This window comes from Chelonoidis abingdonii, chromosome 2 (genome assembly GCF_003597395.2).
Source record: "Chelonoidis abingdonii isolate Lonesome George chromosome 2, CheloAbing_2.0, whole genome shotgun sequence".
Classification (NCBI taxonomy): domain Eukaryota; kingdom Metazoa; phylum Chordata; order Testudines; family Testudinidae; genus Chelonoidis; species Chelonoidis abingdonii.
Genome location: NC_133770.1, coordinates 84875171 through 84890857, shown reverse-complemented (window position 1 = coordinate 84890857; position 15687 = coordinate 84875171). Strand labels below are relative to the sequence as shown.

The window sequence follows — 15687 nt, the reverse complement described above, 5'->3', positions numbered from 1 at the left end:
TCTTTTCTCATATGGCTTGTATTCCATCCCTTTGATCATCTTTGTTGTGTTCCTCTGGATCCTTTCCGGTTTCTCTATAACCTTTCTACACACTGGTAACCAACCTGACCACAGTACTCCAGCTGAGGCATAACCAGCTCTGAGTACAGTGATACTATCACCTCCCATGACTTGCATGCTATGCCTCTGTTAATGCAACCTAAAATCGAATTTGTTTTTTTTTGCAACAGCATTGAATTGCTGATTCATGTTGTGGTTGCGATCCACCAGAATTCCTCAGCAGTGCTGCTGCCAGACCAGTTATCCCCCATTCAGTGCTTGTGCATTTGTTTTTCTTCCCCAAGTGTATCACTTTACATTTGTCTTTGTTGAATTTCACTTTGTTATCTACAGCTGAATTCTCCAATTTATCAAGATCCCATTGAATTTTAGCTCTATCCCTCAAAGTGTTGGAAACCGCTGCACCCGCCCCATCCCCCAGCTTTGTGTCATTAGCAAATTTGATCAGTATGCTCTCTATTTCTACATCCAGGTCATTAATAAAGATGTTAAACAGAACCGGAGCCAGAACAGATCCCTGTGGAACCCCACTTGAGACCTCCCTCCAATTTGACATCATTCCATTAATAGTTACTCTTTGTTTGTGGTTGTTTAACCAATCACGTATCCACTTAATGGTAGTTCTGCCAAGCCTGCATTTCTCCAGCTTAATTAATCAGAATGCCATGTGGGATTTATATTTGGTCAGCAACTGCTTAGTTCTTCGGGCCACACTTTAATTATCATTTCTTTAAGGATCCCCAACGATTTGTCTTTCTCAGTTTCCCATCTTATTTGTTGCAGTTTTTTGTTAGCGATGGGAATCGAATTTACAATCAGATTTGCATAGGCTTGCATATATATCTGTGAGGTCTTCTCTGGTTTCGTAGAGGGAATCACTGCTCTAGAAAGCAAATCCGCACTAAACATGAATTTACTAGCCACTTAGGTCACAACCAAATCATACTTTTGTGGCTTTATTACCATTCTTTGAATCCTGCTGATGCAGCAATGTAGCAGTTTGCCAAATAATGCTATCGGGGCTTGTAGTCTGTTTCAACATCCACTGTCTGGCCATAAAGATATTGGTTGAATCTCTCACAGGTAAACACTATTTTTAAAAGCTCCTTCTCAGTCTCTGCCTATCTGGTTTTTGCATCAGTCAGTGATTTGGATGCCTATGCCACCAATTGCAACAATCACGTTTCTGTAAAATCACTGTACCCCCGGACTGTGAAGCATCTGCTGAAACTTTAATAGGCCTGCCTGCTGCATAGAACTTCAGCCTTGGCTCTTGCGTCAGCTGTTGTTTCAAACCTTCTCATGATTCCTTCCATTCTGTATCCTGGTACCATTCATTTTTATTTTCTAGGAGTTTCCTCAAAGCCACTGCTTTAGTTTCACATTTGCAGCTCTAGTTGCATCTAAGACTTCATAAGTCGAAATCATGCTTCTTTTTAATTGAGCCCCAGATGATGATGTCATCTATTGAGGTGTCAACCCCGTTCATAAATCGTTATGTATGGCATTTCTGATGCCCAAGCCATGTCAAAAGGTAAGTGTAAGAATTTATATCTTCCAAATGGGGTATTAAATGTGCATAGTTGAACTTTCAGTTAATTTTAGCTGTCAAAATCCTGAGGAGGCATCCAATTTATTAAACTATGGTGCATTCGCAGATTGAGCCATACTGTTTTCTATGGTTGGCAGTTTGAAATGTTCTATTTTTGTAGCTTTGCTGAGGTTTCTCATTTCTAAGCATATGTGTAGCTGGCTGTTATTTTTCTCCACAGTGACTAGGCAACTCATCCATTCTGTTGGTTCCTCAATTTTTTGTAATATTTGTGTTGCTTCCATCCTTGCAAGGTCAACCTTAAGTTTATCATGAAGTACAAATGGCACCTTCCTACGTGGAGGCACTAGTTTATTTATCTCAATTGTATGTTCACCCTGCAAGAAACCCAGCCCTAGAAACAGATCATGATATTTCTGAATGAGTGTCTCATAGTCAGGCCCAGTATGCTCTTATAATGAGAGCACATTTTACCAGATTGAGTTTTTCACAGGTGGTCAGACCTAAAATTTGTGTCACCTCCTTTGGTACTACAATGAAAGAGAGCCTGTCCATAGTGTTTTTATATCTGATGCTAGCAATGCACCTCCCATTCACTGATATATTTGTTCCAGAATAACCAATTATTTTATACTTGGTGGTGTCCGTTTTGGTCTTATTTACAGTCTGTAATAATCTTGTTCAGACAGACTATTAACCTGTGCCCAGTTTGAGTGGAATTATTGTTTCAGTCACTTTCATTGGCAGTATCCAGTCTCTCTCATCAGCTTACTTTATTCCAGCATCTCTACATAAAACTCCTCAACCAGGTTGCTTCCAGCTGCATGCGCTTGACTTTTCCGCATTTGGGAGCAGCAATATTTTGCAAAATTATTATTTTTTCCATGTTTATGACAGAGCTTCCCAAAGGCAAAAAACACCGTTTGGGGCCATGCTGTCATCCACACTTGCCACATAACCATCTGTGCCCAATCCTTCCTAGCAGTTGCATTGATAGCAGGTGATTCCATGTTTTGAACTGACCTTTGTACTTAGTATGTGCATTATCCCTTCTGGTGAATTCAGCTCTTTGGCTTGTGCTTTCTGAGTTTCTGCTGTCCTGAGTAGCTGGAGAGCTTTTTCTGAAGTTAAATTGCCTTCACAGGGCACTCTGTCACCTAAAGACAATGGATTAATGCTACAAATGATTCTATCCCTGCCCAGAGACTCTGTCAGCTCATCAAAATCACAGGTCTCACTGAATATTCTTGATTCTGTGACATTTTGCTCTATGGTGTTGTCAAGGTATTTTTTCCCCCAGTTTGAACTTTAGCATCCAAAAATGGGGACCTGCATGGACCCTTCTAAGCTTAATTCCTAGCTTAGATCTGCTAGCACTGCCACCAGCCCAAATATAGTGTTTGGCACACTTTCTGTTCCCCCAAAACCTTCCCTGGGGAACCCAAGACCCAAACCCCTTGGGTCTTAAAACCAGGAGAAATAAAACATCCCCCTCTTTCCCCATCCCAGACTTTCCCTCCCTGGTTACCCTGAGAGGCTACACTGATCCAAACTCCTTGGATCTTAAAACAGAGCGGAATTAACTCTTCTCCTCCCTGCTTTCCTCCCCACCAGTCCTGGTGGTTCAGACCCAATCCCTTGGGTCTTAAACAGGGGAAAAAATCAATCAGTTCTTAAAAAAGAAAGCTTTTAATTAAAGAAAGAAAAAAGTAAATTATCTCTGTAAATCAGGATGGAAAATGTTTACAGGGTATTCATATTCTATAGCCTAGAGGGACTCCCTCCCCCCTAGCCTGAGATTCAAGTAACAGCAAACAGAGGTAAAATCCTTCCAGCAAAATCACATTCACAATTAGAAACAAACATAAGACTAATCCGCCTTTTCCTAGCTAGTACTTACTATTTTTGAAAGCATGGAGACTATTCAGAAAGATTGGGGAAAGACTTGGTTGCATGTCTGGCCCCTCTTAGCCCCAAGAGCGAACAACGAACAAAACAAACAGCACAAACAAAGACTTCCCTCCACCAAGATTTGAAAGTATCTTGTCCCCCCATTGGTCCTCTGGTCAGGTGTCAGCCAGGTTCACTGAGCTTCTTAACCCTTTAGAGGTAAAAGAGACATTAACCCTTAACCATCTGTTTATGACAGCTGTCATCAGATTTTTACATGTATTTTGGTCTCAAAGTCTCATTCTTTTTTGGCATACAATGTTCCTCAGATTTGGTCAGTATTTTACTTAACTTCATGCTTTCACCTTCTTCAAATTGAAAGTTGTTATAAATATCCAATATTTCCTTCCCCACAAGAAGTAGAAGGATTGATGATTTCACTATCATTTTTCTTCTCTGCCCATATCACCGTTAAATACAATTCCCATCTAGGTTCAAATTTTTTCCAGTTCTCTGCAACATTACTTGAAAATTGCTGACTGGATGGGGGTTGCAGCACATTCATTTCTTTCCAAGGCGTTCTTCCTTTCTTAAGCTTGTCAGGCTACTATTGTGCTCATAAAATAAGTATAAAACCTTTTTTCATCTTTGTTTGCTGCTGCATGTGCTCCCCTTTGCTCAGTTTTCACTTGCAAGCATAGGAGTTAATCTCCAGATGAATTCATTTGGCACTACTGGTACCATGTAACGACCTTGGGGTTCATTAATCAACACACCAATGAATGAGAAAGGAATAAAACATTTATTAACAAACTAGAGAGTGTGTGTGGTGAACTGTTCTGCACAGCAACCATTTGGTCTCAACCGCCCTGCCTGCAGGGCATGTCTTAAAATTCCTACATTCAGTCCCTTATGAGCGAGCATCTGTAAATTACAATCTTTCACAAACGTACCTCCACAGTTCTTGAACTGGGATCACTATTATTGCTATTACTAACTGTTTGCCAAACAGCTTCCTACAAGTGACATGTACAGTAGCTGTTCCTTTTCACGGGGAGGGGCACACTTGACAGAACACTGGCTCCTAAACCCAGAGCCGTAATTAGCTATTTTTGCACCCAAGGCAAGAATATAAAATTGCGCCCTCTCCCCTCCATATAAGAAGAAACGGCACGCATAGGGTGACCAGATCACAGCAGTAAAATAGGACCTGCCCCCTCCCTGCTTGGCCGCACCATCACACCCCTCTTCACCCCCTAAGCTCCCGCTGGCTTGCTGCGGCCCTCCTAGTCAGTCCCTCACCCACCACTTGCCTCCTTTCACCTTCTCCTTCCCCTGCCAGAAACCTGTATGCCCACTCCTAGAACCCCTGCTGGCTCACAGCTTGCCTCTTTGCCCACCTGCCACTTGCCCACCCGCTCGCCCCCAACTTGTCGCTCATCCCCTCGCCCCCCTCAAGTTTACAGCCTCACTCAAAGACCCAGGGATCACTATATTACTGCACACAGCAGTCAAACAATGCAGTTGTAGATACATCTCTGTATTATGCATTTTTGTATAACTTTTATATGACTTTGTATTGAACCTTGGTAATATGTTATAGCAGGCCCCTAAAGTAGTATAATTAAGGTAAAAGAAAAATGTCTTTTTGCTAGAAGTAGAATAAGATCTTCCCCCCACTTTGTAATCAATTGCCTTGTTGAATGAATGAGGTGTGACTGAGGAAAGCGTGGAAGGCAGGCACCTCCGGACAGCTGCAACCCTTGGAGAAGGGCTAGGAGCCAGATCAAGGACAATCAAACTTGTCAGGTGGGCTGACTAGAGAAGAGCAGACATACTGATGGCCTAGGGGGTTACAAGCAAGCACCTTCCTTTGGGAACTCCTCTTTGCAGTATTGGACAACCCCCAGCCCAGAAAAAAGCAGCAAAAAGGACCAACAGACACAGTCCCAGATTTTGAATCTGGGAGATTTGCCCCCATCCATCCACCAACTCGCCACTCACGTCCTCACCCCCCCCTCCAAGTATCAGGGGTGGCAGGTTTGTAGAAATTTTGGTGGTGCCAGGACTACTCAGAGCCCGCCCCTCCCACCCAAACTCTGCTCCCCACCTGCCTAAGGCTCTGCAAGGGAGTTTGGGTGGGGGGAAGATGTCTGGGGTGCAGGCACCTGGGTTGGGGCAGGGGATTGGGATGTAGGATGATTGAGAGGTTGGGCTCTGGGATGGAGTCTGGGGTGCAGGCTCTGGGAGGCAGTTTGGGGGCTGGGTGCAGGATCTGGGCTGGAACATAGGGTAGGGGTGTAGAATGGGTGGAGGCATGCAGGCTCTGGGAGGGAGTGTGCAGAGCTGGGTGCAGGCTCTGGGAGGGAGTCTGGGTGCTGGGCGTAGGCTTCGGGCTGGGGCACGGGGTGGGGTGCAGGATGGGTGGAGGGGTGCAGGCTCTGGGAGGGAGTGCAGAGGGCTGGGTGGAGGCTCTGGGACAGAGTTTGGGGGCTGGAGAGGGGGTGTGGGCTCTGGGAGGGGATGGTGGGTGCTGGGAGGGAGGGGATTGCCATTACATGTGTCTTCCTTCCTCCTCTGCTGCCCCTCACCATAGCCTCACTGGGGGTAGGGGGGATGGGGCTGCCCCTTGCCCAGTTTGCAGGCGTAGTGGCAGGAGGGGGGGATCACAGAGTCAGACAGTACACTTTCCGAAGCCCCAGCAGCTGGTCAGGTGAGTGAGGTCCACTGACTGCAGATGATCCTGTCTGTCTCCCACTGGAAGCCCCCTCGGCATCTCCTCCAGGTGGGTGCCGGGGGAGAGGAGGGCTGCGAAGCACATGTGTGCCTCCTCCTCCTCCTGACATGCAGCAGCTGGCTGCCTCAGCCAGCTGCCTGCTGGCGTCCTGTTGCCATTCCGGCAGGGATGCTCCGGGGCTTTTCTGCACCCCTCAGCCTTGGGCGACTGAGGCAAGTGCTTCACTCGCCTCACCCTTGTTATGGCACTGCAAAAGATAAATATGCTGGAATGAATATTGAGCTCACTCAGCTGCCCTTCTGTTGAGCAACAAAGCCACAGGCCCTGATTGTCAGCGCGACTGAGCATCCACAGCTCCAACGGAAGTTAGCAGGAGCTGGATGTGCCTGGCCCTTATGAAAATGAGGTCCAGAGCTAACACATGCAGGTCTGCATAAACAACTCAGGTTATCTGTTTCTAGATCGAATAAAAAAATCCTAGTTATAATCTAAAAGGCCCTTTGTGGGTCCAGGTTCTCTTCAAGACAGGCTTATTCTCCCACAACCCGTTAAGGTAACTACGGACACTAAGACAGATTTGCAGCATCACTGTGAAGTTATGTTCACAGCATATAAATCGAGAAAAACGTAAAATCCTCTTGCTGGAAGGTTGCTGGATAACACTACTTAATAGCTTAGAATTCAGAACAACAAATCCACAAGGATCCCAAAACACAAAGAAACAAAGTAGGTTGCTCCCTAAAACAAAGACGCACCACTCAACTCAACTTACATTAGTCTTTTCAGGCTGATGATTCCCTACAGAGCCACCTAGCTGTCAAGCAACACCAGAAAAACCCTCGCAAATTGAAGTGGCAGCTTGTAATTTTTACACAGTTTTTTTCCATACACTGCACTATACAGGAAAATGGATCAAAACGTTCTTGGTGGTAGAAATTTGACCCTATATTACCTTGCCACATTCAGGTCTCAATGCAAGGGCCAACTCTTTGAAAAAGCATTCTTCTAGTAGACTATCTTTCTCTATACATGCAGACTTATTTATGAAGGGTGGAAGTGGAAGGCCAGGAGAAAAGAAAGATAGATCGCAAGATGGTGAGGAGCAAGAGAAAAGAAGGAACAAGAAACAAGTAAATAAACAGGAACAGGGAAGACAGAATAGAGCTGCTTTGGGGCATATTTCATACTACCTTCAACTGGTGTCCAGTGCTTATGTATTATTAGGCACCTTAGAAATAGCCAATATCAGGCATTTCTCAATGTTTTACTTGCTGTTATTGCCTCACATCAAATATTTTCAAATAGAGACTGGCAGAGTGAGGGGGGTGGAGGTCTATTATCCTCATTCTATGGAATGGAGAACTGAATCCCAGAGACATGAACAGGACTGATTTTCACAAGTGCTGGTAACTAGTTGAAATCAATGAGAGGTGAAGTGCTCAGCGTCTCCAAAAATCAGGCCCAAAAGACCAGATTTTTGAAGGTATTTCGGCAGGCACCTAGTGGGATTTTCAAAAGCACCCCGGTCCCAAATCGCCATTCTGCAGTAGAGTTTTTTGGATCAAGCATCCTGTGTTGAATGTTTAGTCATTACGATCATTATATAAAGAACTAAGTAGTGCAAGCAATGAGCACAAGAGGCGATGTGTTGGCCACAGATCAATCACAACATTATTATTGCAGCAGGAAACTGCTTTTCATGCTTGAAACACTAGCCAAGCCAACAGGCAAAGCTGCTGAGCCCTCACCCAGTTCCCCAGAGACCTTATGAGAAAGTTGGCACTTATTTATTTACCTGGCAATCAAAGGATTATTTAATAGTCACAGATTATTATTCTCTGTATCCCAAAATTTGCACACTGCACTGTACTTGTGCTAAGTCAGTGAGTTCCATCTCTTAACCCAGGTGATAGAGCGTGCCTGAGAAATCACACCTCTAATACTTGGGGCCAAAGGCTTACCATTAAAGAACACCTGCATCCAAAGTCTTATATAGTCCAGACACACCAAGGGACACATTTTGGCTTAACTGAAGGGATCTAAGAGCAATCCCAGAAAAGTTCCAAAAGATTGGCAGTAGATGCAGACTGAGTTAATGAAACTGAGTGCTGAGTTAATGAAATATTGTTACCGTTATTATATGAGTAAGGGGCAGCAAAGTTACACTTAGCCTGCCTGAATGAGGGGGTCACCCTAAACTGAACCTTACTCACTACAAGGCGGGTAGGAATGCCACATCCCAGTGAAAGAGAAGGGGTGGGGACAGGTGTTTCTATCTGGTGGTGTGGATGCTGCCTAAAGAGTTCTAGACACCATTTGATCTTCTCTCCCAACAGAGCTAATTAGACTCAGCTGAGAGTCATTGTTTCTGATTGATGATTACCAGAAATGAAATGCTGATAGGCAGGTCTAGGGACCATGCCTTAGACCTGGCAGATGGACAGTAGTGAAAGGAAAGCTAATGCAGAGGCTGTATGGTAGTGAGGATCCCTGACATCCAGTGAAATCACTAAGAGCTGAAGTCACTAAAGAACTAGGTTCAGTGGTGGAACCTCAGAAGATGGCATCACAGAAGTGGCACTGAGTGTTCAACAGTGGCAGCATGTGACCTGCAGCAACATGTGACCAGCCAGTTGGAGAGGAACACACTGACCACAGAGACATTGGTTGATGCTCCCTGCCCTTTCTGGAATGGGAGGTGAACCCCTGTTAACACCCCTCTAAGTCCTTGCTATTCAAGGAGAGTCAAGTGGGAGTGGGGTACAGTGGAGGGAGAGGGGAGTGATGTGTTAAATGGACATTACTTTGTTGGACTTTCCCACTGCAAGGTGGGAAAGTGAGGCAAAGGACACTGCCCAATGCACTGTGGGATCAGGTTATGATTAAGGTTGAGTGCTTTTGAATGTGATTGTGGTGTTTTCCACAAATGAATCCTTGGTTCCCTTTTCCTTGTATTAAAAAGAATTTTATACACAGAATCAGTGCTTGTGAGAGGGGAAGTACTACTTTCCAGATTACTGGCCGGGGGCTTGAGCCAATTGTGTTTTGTGTTGTTAAGAGGAACCCCTAGATATTGAACCCAGCCTTTGTTGTTGCCGACTGCCCCTGGAAGAAGAGTGACATTAGTAAAAGTTTTATTCCTTTCTCATTCACTAGTTTGTTGTTAAACAAACTCCAAGATCATTACAAGTGTGTATATGCCACCAGCTGCAGTTAGATGGTGTGCAAACTGCCTGGGCGCCCTCTGCTGGCTGACTCACAGGAAAGTTCTTGGCTTTGCTTGACTAAAGAGCAGGTGTTGCACCGGGGATGGGTAGCTGATGTCCTATAGACGACTGACAGAAGGCTTTGTGGGTTATCTCCAAGAACTGGGGTTGCAAAAGCACTCAATTATATCAGTCTGTTAGTGTCTTTCAGCGATGATGTGTCTTCTGCAGTAAGCTGGTATTAAGGTGGCATTAAGATGATATAACATCAGGGGTAGCTGAAGGAATGAGATGAGGTCACATTGTATAAAAATCTCACACATTTTAATGCTGCCAGAGCCCTCATCATGCAGCACCTAGAGCTGGCACCAGGTGGCACCACCCACCAGAAGAACTCTGGGCTTCAATTGTCATTTCCCCCAGCCTCTCTCTTTAGAACCTACACCCTGGATCCCAGCTGCAGGACAAGCCTGTTACATATGTATTTGTATTCCTTACTCCCCATTTTCCTCCCTCTCCCCAACCCTCACTGTGTTAAGACTAATTTAGGCCATCATCCTGCAAATACTCCTGCCTATGAGTAGTCCCATTGACTTCAATATCTTTCCCAGTCCTCTGCATCTCCATTCTGTGCCCTCCTATCACCAGCCCTGCCCACCTCTCTGTCCTCTGAGCCTTTCCCTGTCCCCGTATCCCAGCTTCCTCCCCTCCCCTTCCACAAACTCTTGTCCTCTGTACCCTTTTCACACATCCAGTTGATACTCTCCACCCATCCTCTGACCTGTGACTCCCTCCCTTTTATCCTTTTCCCTTATTCCATGACTCAAAGATCCAGCCCCTTCCCACCAGGGGTGTAGCAAGGCCACTGAGAGCCCTGGCATAAGAATAGGTTAGGGGCCCCCTTCCTGACTGCAAAATTTAAATTTTGCTTACCATTGCCATCTTGGAAAATCAGGACATAGCCATCTTATCCATCAGTATGCAAACACAATATGCAGTTGATCTTCACAGAAAAGTTCTATTTATACATGTATACAACATTTAACTAAAATCTTTGTTTCTAGACTTTTGGTTGGCAAACAGATCAGTTGTTTTTGATGTACCAATAATTCTTGCTTGTTCGTTTTCTACTGAAAACTGCTAGTCTTGATAACCTTCTTATTGCTTCATTCACAGTTTCATAATAAGATGCATCTCTTTGTCTTAGAATCACATGGGAATGGTCCCTCAGGTTGACAAGGGCTGGGTTTTACAATAAAATGTTTCTGTTCTGAACTTAGTTTCTGAATTTTGACTTGTCAGTGTGATTTTTCTCTAGAACACTCAGTCTGAACTTCACTGAAATAGGTCATTAAAATATCATGGGGTTGCTCCAGAGGTATTAATATTTTTTAGGTCTGTTGATTAATTGCAGTTAACTCACATGATTAACTAAAAAAAATTAACCGTGATTAATCACAGTTTTAATCGTATTGTTAAACAATAGAATACCAATTGAAATGTATTAAATGTTTTTGGATGTTTTTCTACATTTTCAAATATACTGATTTAAATTACAACACAGAATACAAAGTGTACAGTGCTCACTTTATATGATTATTTTTTATTACAAATATTTGCACTGTAAAAATGATAAATAAAAAAATCTTATTTTTCAATTCACCTGATACAAGTATCATAGTGCAATGTCTTTAACATGAGAGTGCAACTTACAAATGTAGATTTTATTTTGTTACATAACTACACTCAAAAACAAAACAATGTAAAACTTTCAAGCCTACAAGTCCACTCAGATTTACTTTTTATCCAGCCAATTGCTCAGACAAACAAGTTTGTTTACATTTATGGGAGATAATGCTGTCTGCTTCTTATTTACAACGTCATCTGAAAGTGAGAACAGATGTTCACATGCCAAATATGCTAAACATTCATATGCCCCTTCATGCTTCGGCCACCATTCCAGAGGACATGCTTCCATGCTGATGAGACTCATTTAAAAAAAATAATGTGTTAATTAAATTTGTGACTGAGCTCCTTGATGGAGAACTGTATGTCCCCTGCTCTGTTTTACCCACATTCTGCCATGTAGTTCATATTATAGCAGTCTTGTATGATGACCCAGCATTTGCTCATTTTAAGGACACTTTCACTGATTTGACAAAATACAAAAGATACCAATATGAAATTTCTAAAGATAGCACTCAACCCAAGGTTTAAGAATCTGAAGTGCCTTCCAAAATCTCAGAGGGATGAGGTATTGAGTATGCTTTCAGAACTCTTAAAAGAGCAACACTTTGATGCGAAAACTACAGAAAAAAAATCAACCTTCTGCTGGTGGTATCTGACTCAGATGATGAAAGTGAACATGCGTCGGTCTACTCTACTTTGGATCATTATCGAGCAGAACCCATCATCAGCATGGATGCACGTCCTCTGGCATGGTGGCTGAAGATTAAGAGACATATGAATCTTTAGTGCATCTCTCATGTAAATATCTTGCGACACCGGCTACAATAGTGCCATGCAAACATTTGTTCTCATTTTCAGGTGACATTTGTCAACAAGAAGCAGGAAGCATTATCTCCTGCAAATGTAAACAAACTTGTTTGTCTGAGTGACTGGCTCAACAAGAAATAGGACTGAATGGACTTGTAGGTTCTAAATTTTACATTGTTTTATTTTTGAATGCAGTTATTTTTTTGTACAAATTGGACCTCAGAGACCCAAGCTGGGCACCCAGAAAATGAGGAGCTGACAATTAGTGGCCACCTGTGAAATTTTTGTTTAAGAGGCTTGTTTGCCAGAAGCTGGGAATGAGTGAAAGAGGCTGTATCACTTGATGATTACCTGTTCTGTCCATTCTCTCTGGGGCACATGGCACTGCCCACTGTCGGAAGAAAGGATACTGGGCTAGATGAACCTTTGGTCTGACCCAGTAGGGCCATTCTTATGCTCTTATGTTATGTCGTTTAGCATCCTATACGAACTCTATGACAGACACAGGGATAGAAACCAGTTCTCCAGAGCAGCATTCAACAAGCTTAACCATGAGACTCTCCTTTCTCAGTCTTCCTGTAGTCCTCCGCTTCATTCACTACATGCTTTCCCGCTTCCGCATCAAATGAGGCAGGGGTCCTACAGACAACAGCCTCCTTCACGACACAACTCTGATTCATTCCCAGAGCATGCCTACTCTGTGCACTGAACATGGCAGGAGTCCTGTGGAAAAAATAATATATGATCGTATAATTAAGACTGTCAGAATGCATATGCATAGCAGAGCTGGATTTAGGTTGCACAAGCAACCATAATTCTGGCATTTCCTAATTTTTGAGCTCTGGATTTTGCAACCTTGATATTCTTTTAGTGCACTGTTTTGTACACTATTTAAAATATTTTTTTTCTTCCAAAGCCCCTTTAGATCCTCACAGATTTTAGCTTGTCAAAGCAATACCCTATTTTGTTCTTCTGAAAGAACTTAATAACAGTCATGGACTGAGGAAAGGCAGCTGTGAAGTTGTAAAGCATTATTTAAGTGCTCGGGTATTAAGATCTGATCCTGTTGTCTCTTACTCATCTGAGCAGGACTTACATGCATGAGTAGTGGCATTTGAAGGACACTGAAGTCAGTGGGACTGTCTGCATGAGTAACGCCTACATGAATGAGTAAGTATTTACAGGATCAGTGTTAATGCTTAAACAAGAGCTTGCTGAAACACCATCCATTTTCTCCTCACTCCTACTTTGCTATCATCCTGTGTAGATAACATCACTCTCACTGGGAATTATTTGTGGTGTCAAAATCAAGGTGCATGTGACATCTATGGGAAAAATCATTGCCCATCAAAGGACAATGTGGGATTAAATGTTAGGACTCTAGCTGAGTAATCATTTCCAAATCCCAAATGAAGCCAGCACTTCTTTTTAACTTTGCCTGAATACCACTTGGGTGCAGAAATTCTTGTTTTTGGAAGAAATTTTCACATTGATTCATGTGGAGGAAAAGATGATTTATGACCAAGAAACATGCTCTAATAGGGGGAATAAACAATTTAAATGTAAAGCCTGGAAGAGTCAGGTCTTAAAAATTTTCTTTGGGAGATATCTGTTGATTTCCAGGTTTTCTCTTTCCTATTATATATTCAGGCCTCCAAGTCCATTGTCAGTTAGGCCACGTCTACACTACCACTTATGTCGGCAAAACTTATGGCACTCAGGGTGTAAATATTCCACCCCCTGAGTGACATAAATTGTGCTAGCAGAAGTGGCAGTGTGCACAGCGCTATGTCGGCGGGAGTGCTTCTCCTGCTGACATAGCGACCGCCGCTCGTTGGGGTGGTGTAATGTCAACGGGAGAGCTGCATCGATACAGCTGTGCCATTGTAAGCACTGTAGAGTAGACACAGCCTTTCTGTGGTATCCTATAACATTTCTTCATCTAGGGAGCCCAGGACAGTTTAGTGCAGCATGCATCAACTCCTAACAGTACTGATGGTGAACCCTCAGTAAACAATACGTTTTGATTGTGGCACCAATGGTTGCTGGAATTAATGTCCTGAGCATTCCGTGGCTGGATAGCAGGCAACAGCCTACTAGCCCATCAGAGGATTAAGAAAGGTAATATACTATTGGAAAATAATGGAGCACTAATTTGGAAGGTACAAGGTACATCAGAGGAATTGTTTATCATTCTCTTTCGGATCATGAGAATAAACCATGTTTAATTTCTACTTGCAAGGCTGACAGGGAAATAGGACAAGAGAATTTTTCATACATGATAATTTTTCCTAACTTTTTTTGGTAAGTAAAAATATATTGCACTGCTTCATTCAGTATTTTGCTACAGAAAAACTGTAGAAGAATATAAAGCTTAGACTGACTTCTCTGTGAAATTTTGGCATTTTAAATCTTTTTCCACTTTCCCATTCTCTTTCAGTTATTAAAAAACCAGAGAGCTGTTGACCTTTCCAGCCCACAAAACCATTTTACCTCTCTCTCTCCTGTGCCATTCATTTCTAGCCATTCCTTTTATGAACAAACACAACCATTTAATATACTGCAAACATCAAGACTGATCTATATTTCTCACTCTGCTGTATTTGGTTTATGCTTTTTTATCAGCTGTCAGGAAGCTATTGTTTCAGAAACAAGATCCTGTTTTGCAGGTGCAACTTTTTCCTGCAATTAATAGCCTATAGATTTCTAACAACTTGATGCATGTTTGGTTACCTCCAGAGTTTCACTCCCAAAAGAGGAGGCTGAGTTGAGGAGCTGTCACCGGACAGGGTTCCCTCACCCTGAATTCCTTACTGCAAACAGTTCTCACGCAGAACTCATGGCAAGTTCAATACCAAATGCTTTATTTACAGTGTGAATACAACAGAACAAGTTCCCCGAAGCTCAAGGTTCTTACATTCTCCCTGTTGTCAGTTGGCATGCATGTGCGTCTTCTGTACATGTGCTGGACCAGCAGATGTAGATAGCACTACCCAGAAAAAACACAGGCTCGGTTCGGGGGTGAAGGCACTCGGCCAGGTTTATTGCTGACGAAGCATGGGCCTAGCTCTCTGGATCCATGTCTACAGGTATGTTAACACATATATGCCCGTGATAATGGACTCAGCTCAGTCAGCAGCAGGACTTTCTGCTGTCCCCTTGGCTGGACAAAGGTGCCCCTGCTTTGAGTTCTCTTTTATACATTGATATAAATAAGTTACGTACACTTCAGATGTATTACCAACGTTATTGACACTACATGCTGGTTCAAACAAAACATCTCCACTCATCATTCTGTCCTCCTATCCTTGTCTTTACTGGGGGTTGGTGTGTTCCTATACCATCTCCCAGGATTTTGTTTATACTATAACTCTATGTTGGGGTGTACCTGTATTAGCCTTCATGAATATCCAATGCCCAGTACTTCTTAGGAGTATCTGTGTTTTAGCAACGTCAGACATGTTTTTGCCAAGTTCATGTACCAGAGAGTGAATTTGTAAGCAGGCGTTTGCTTTATCACAGGGCTTGACTTTGGCTCATAACATGGCTTGGCTTTGCTAACTGTGCTTCAGGCCTCAGGTCTTGCACCAGACCCCATGCTCCAGGGTCTCTCTCTCTCTGTACTACACTCCGGGCACGTCTAGACTACGCGCCCTATCGGCGCGTTAAAATCGATTGCTTGGGGATCGAAATATTGCGTCTGGTCTGGACGCGATATCTCGATCCCAGAGCGTGCTTAGATCGAT

The 15687-nt window shown here is 43.3% G+C and overlaps 1 long non-coding RNA gene across 1 annotated transcript in view; it reads left to right on the top strand.

Annotated features, from left to right (window-relative positions):
• The window catches only part of LOC142046333 (uncharacterized), a 277336-nt gene that overhangs the window by 143329 nt on the left and 118320 nt on the right, over positions 1–15687 (top strand). The gene's annotated exons all lie outside the window — the stretch shown is intronic.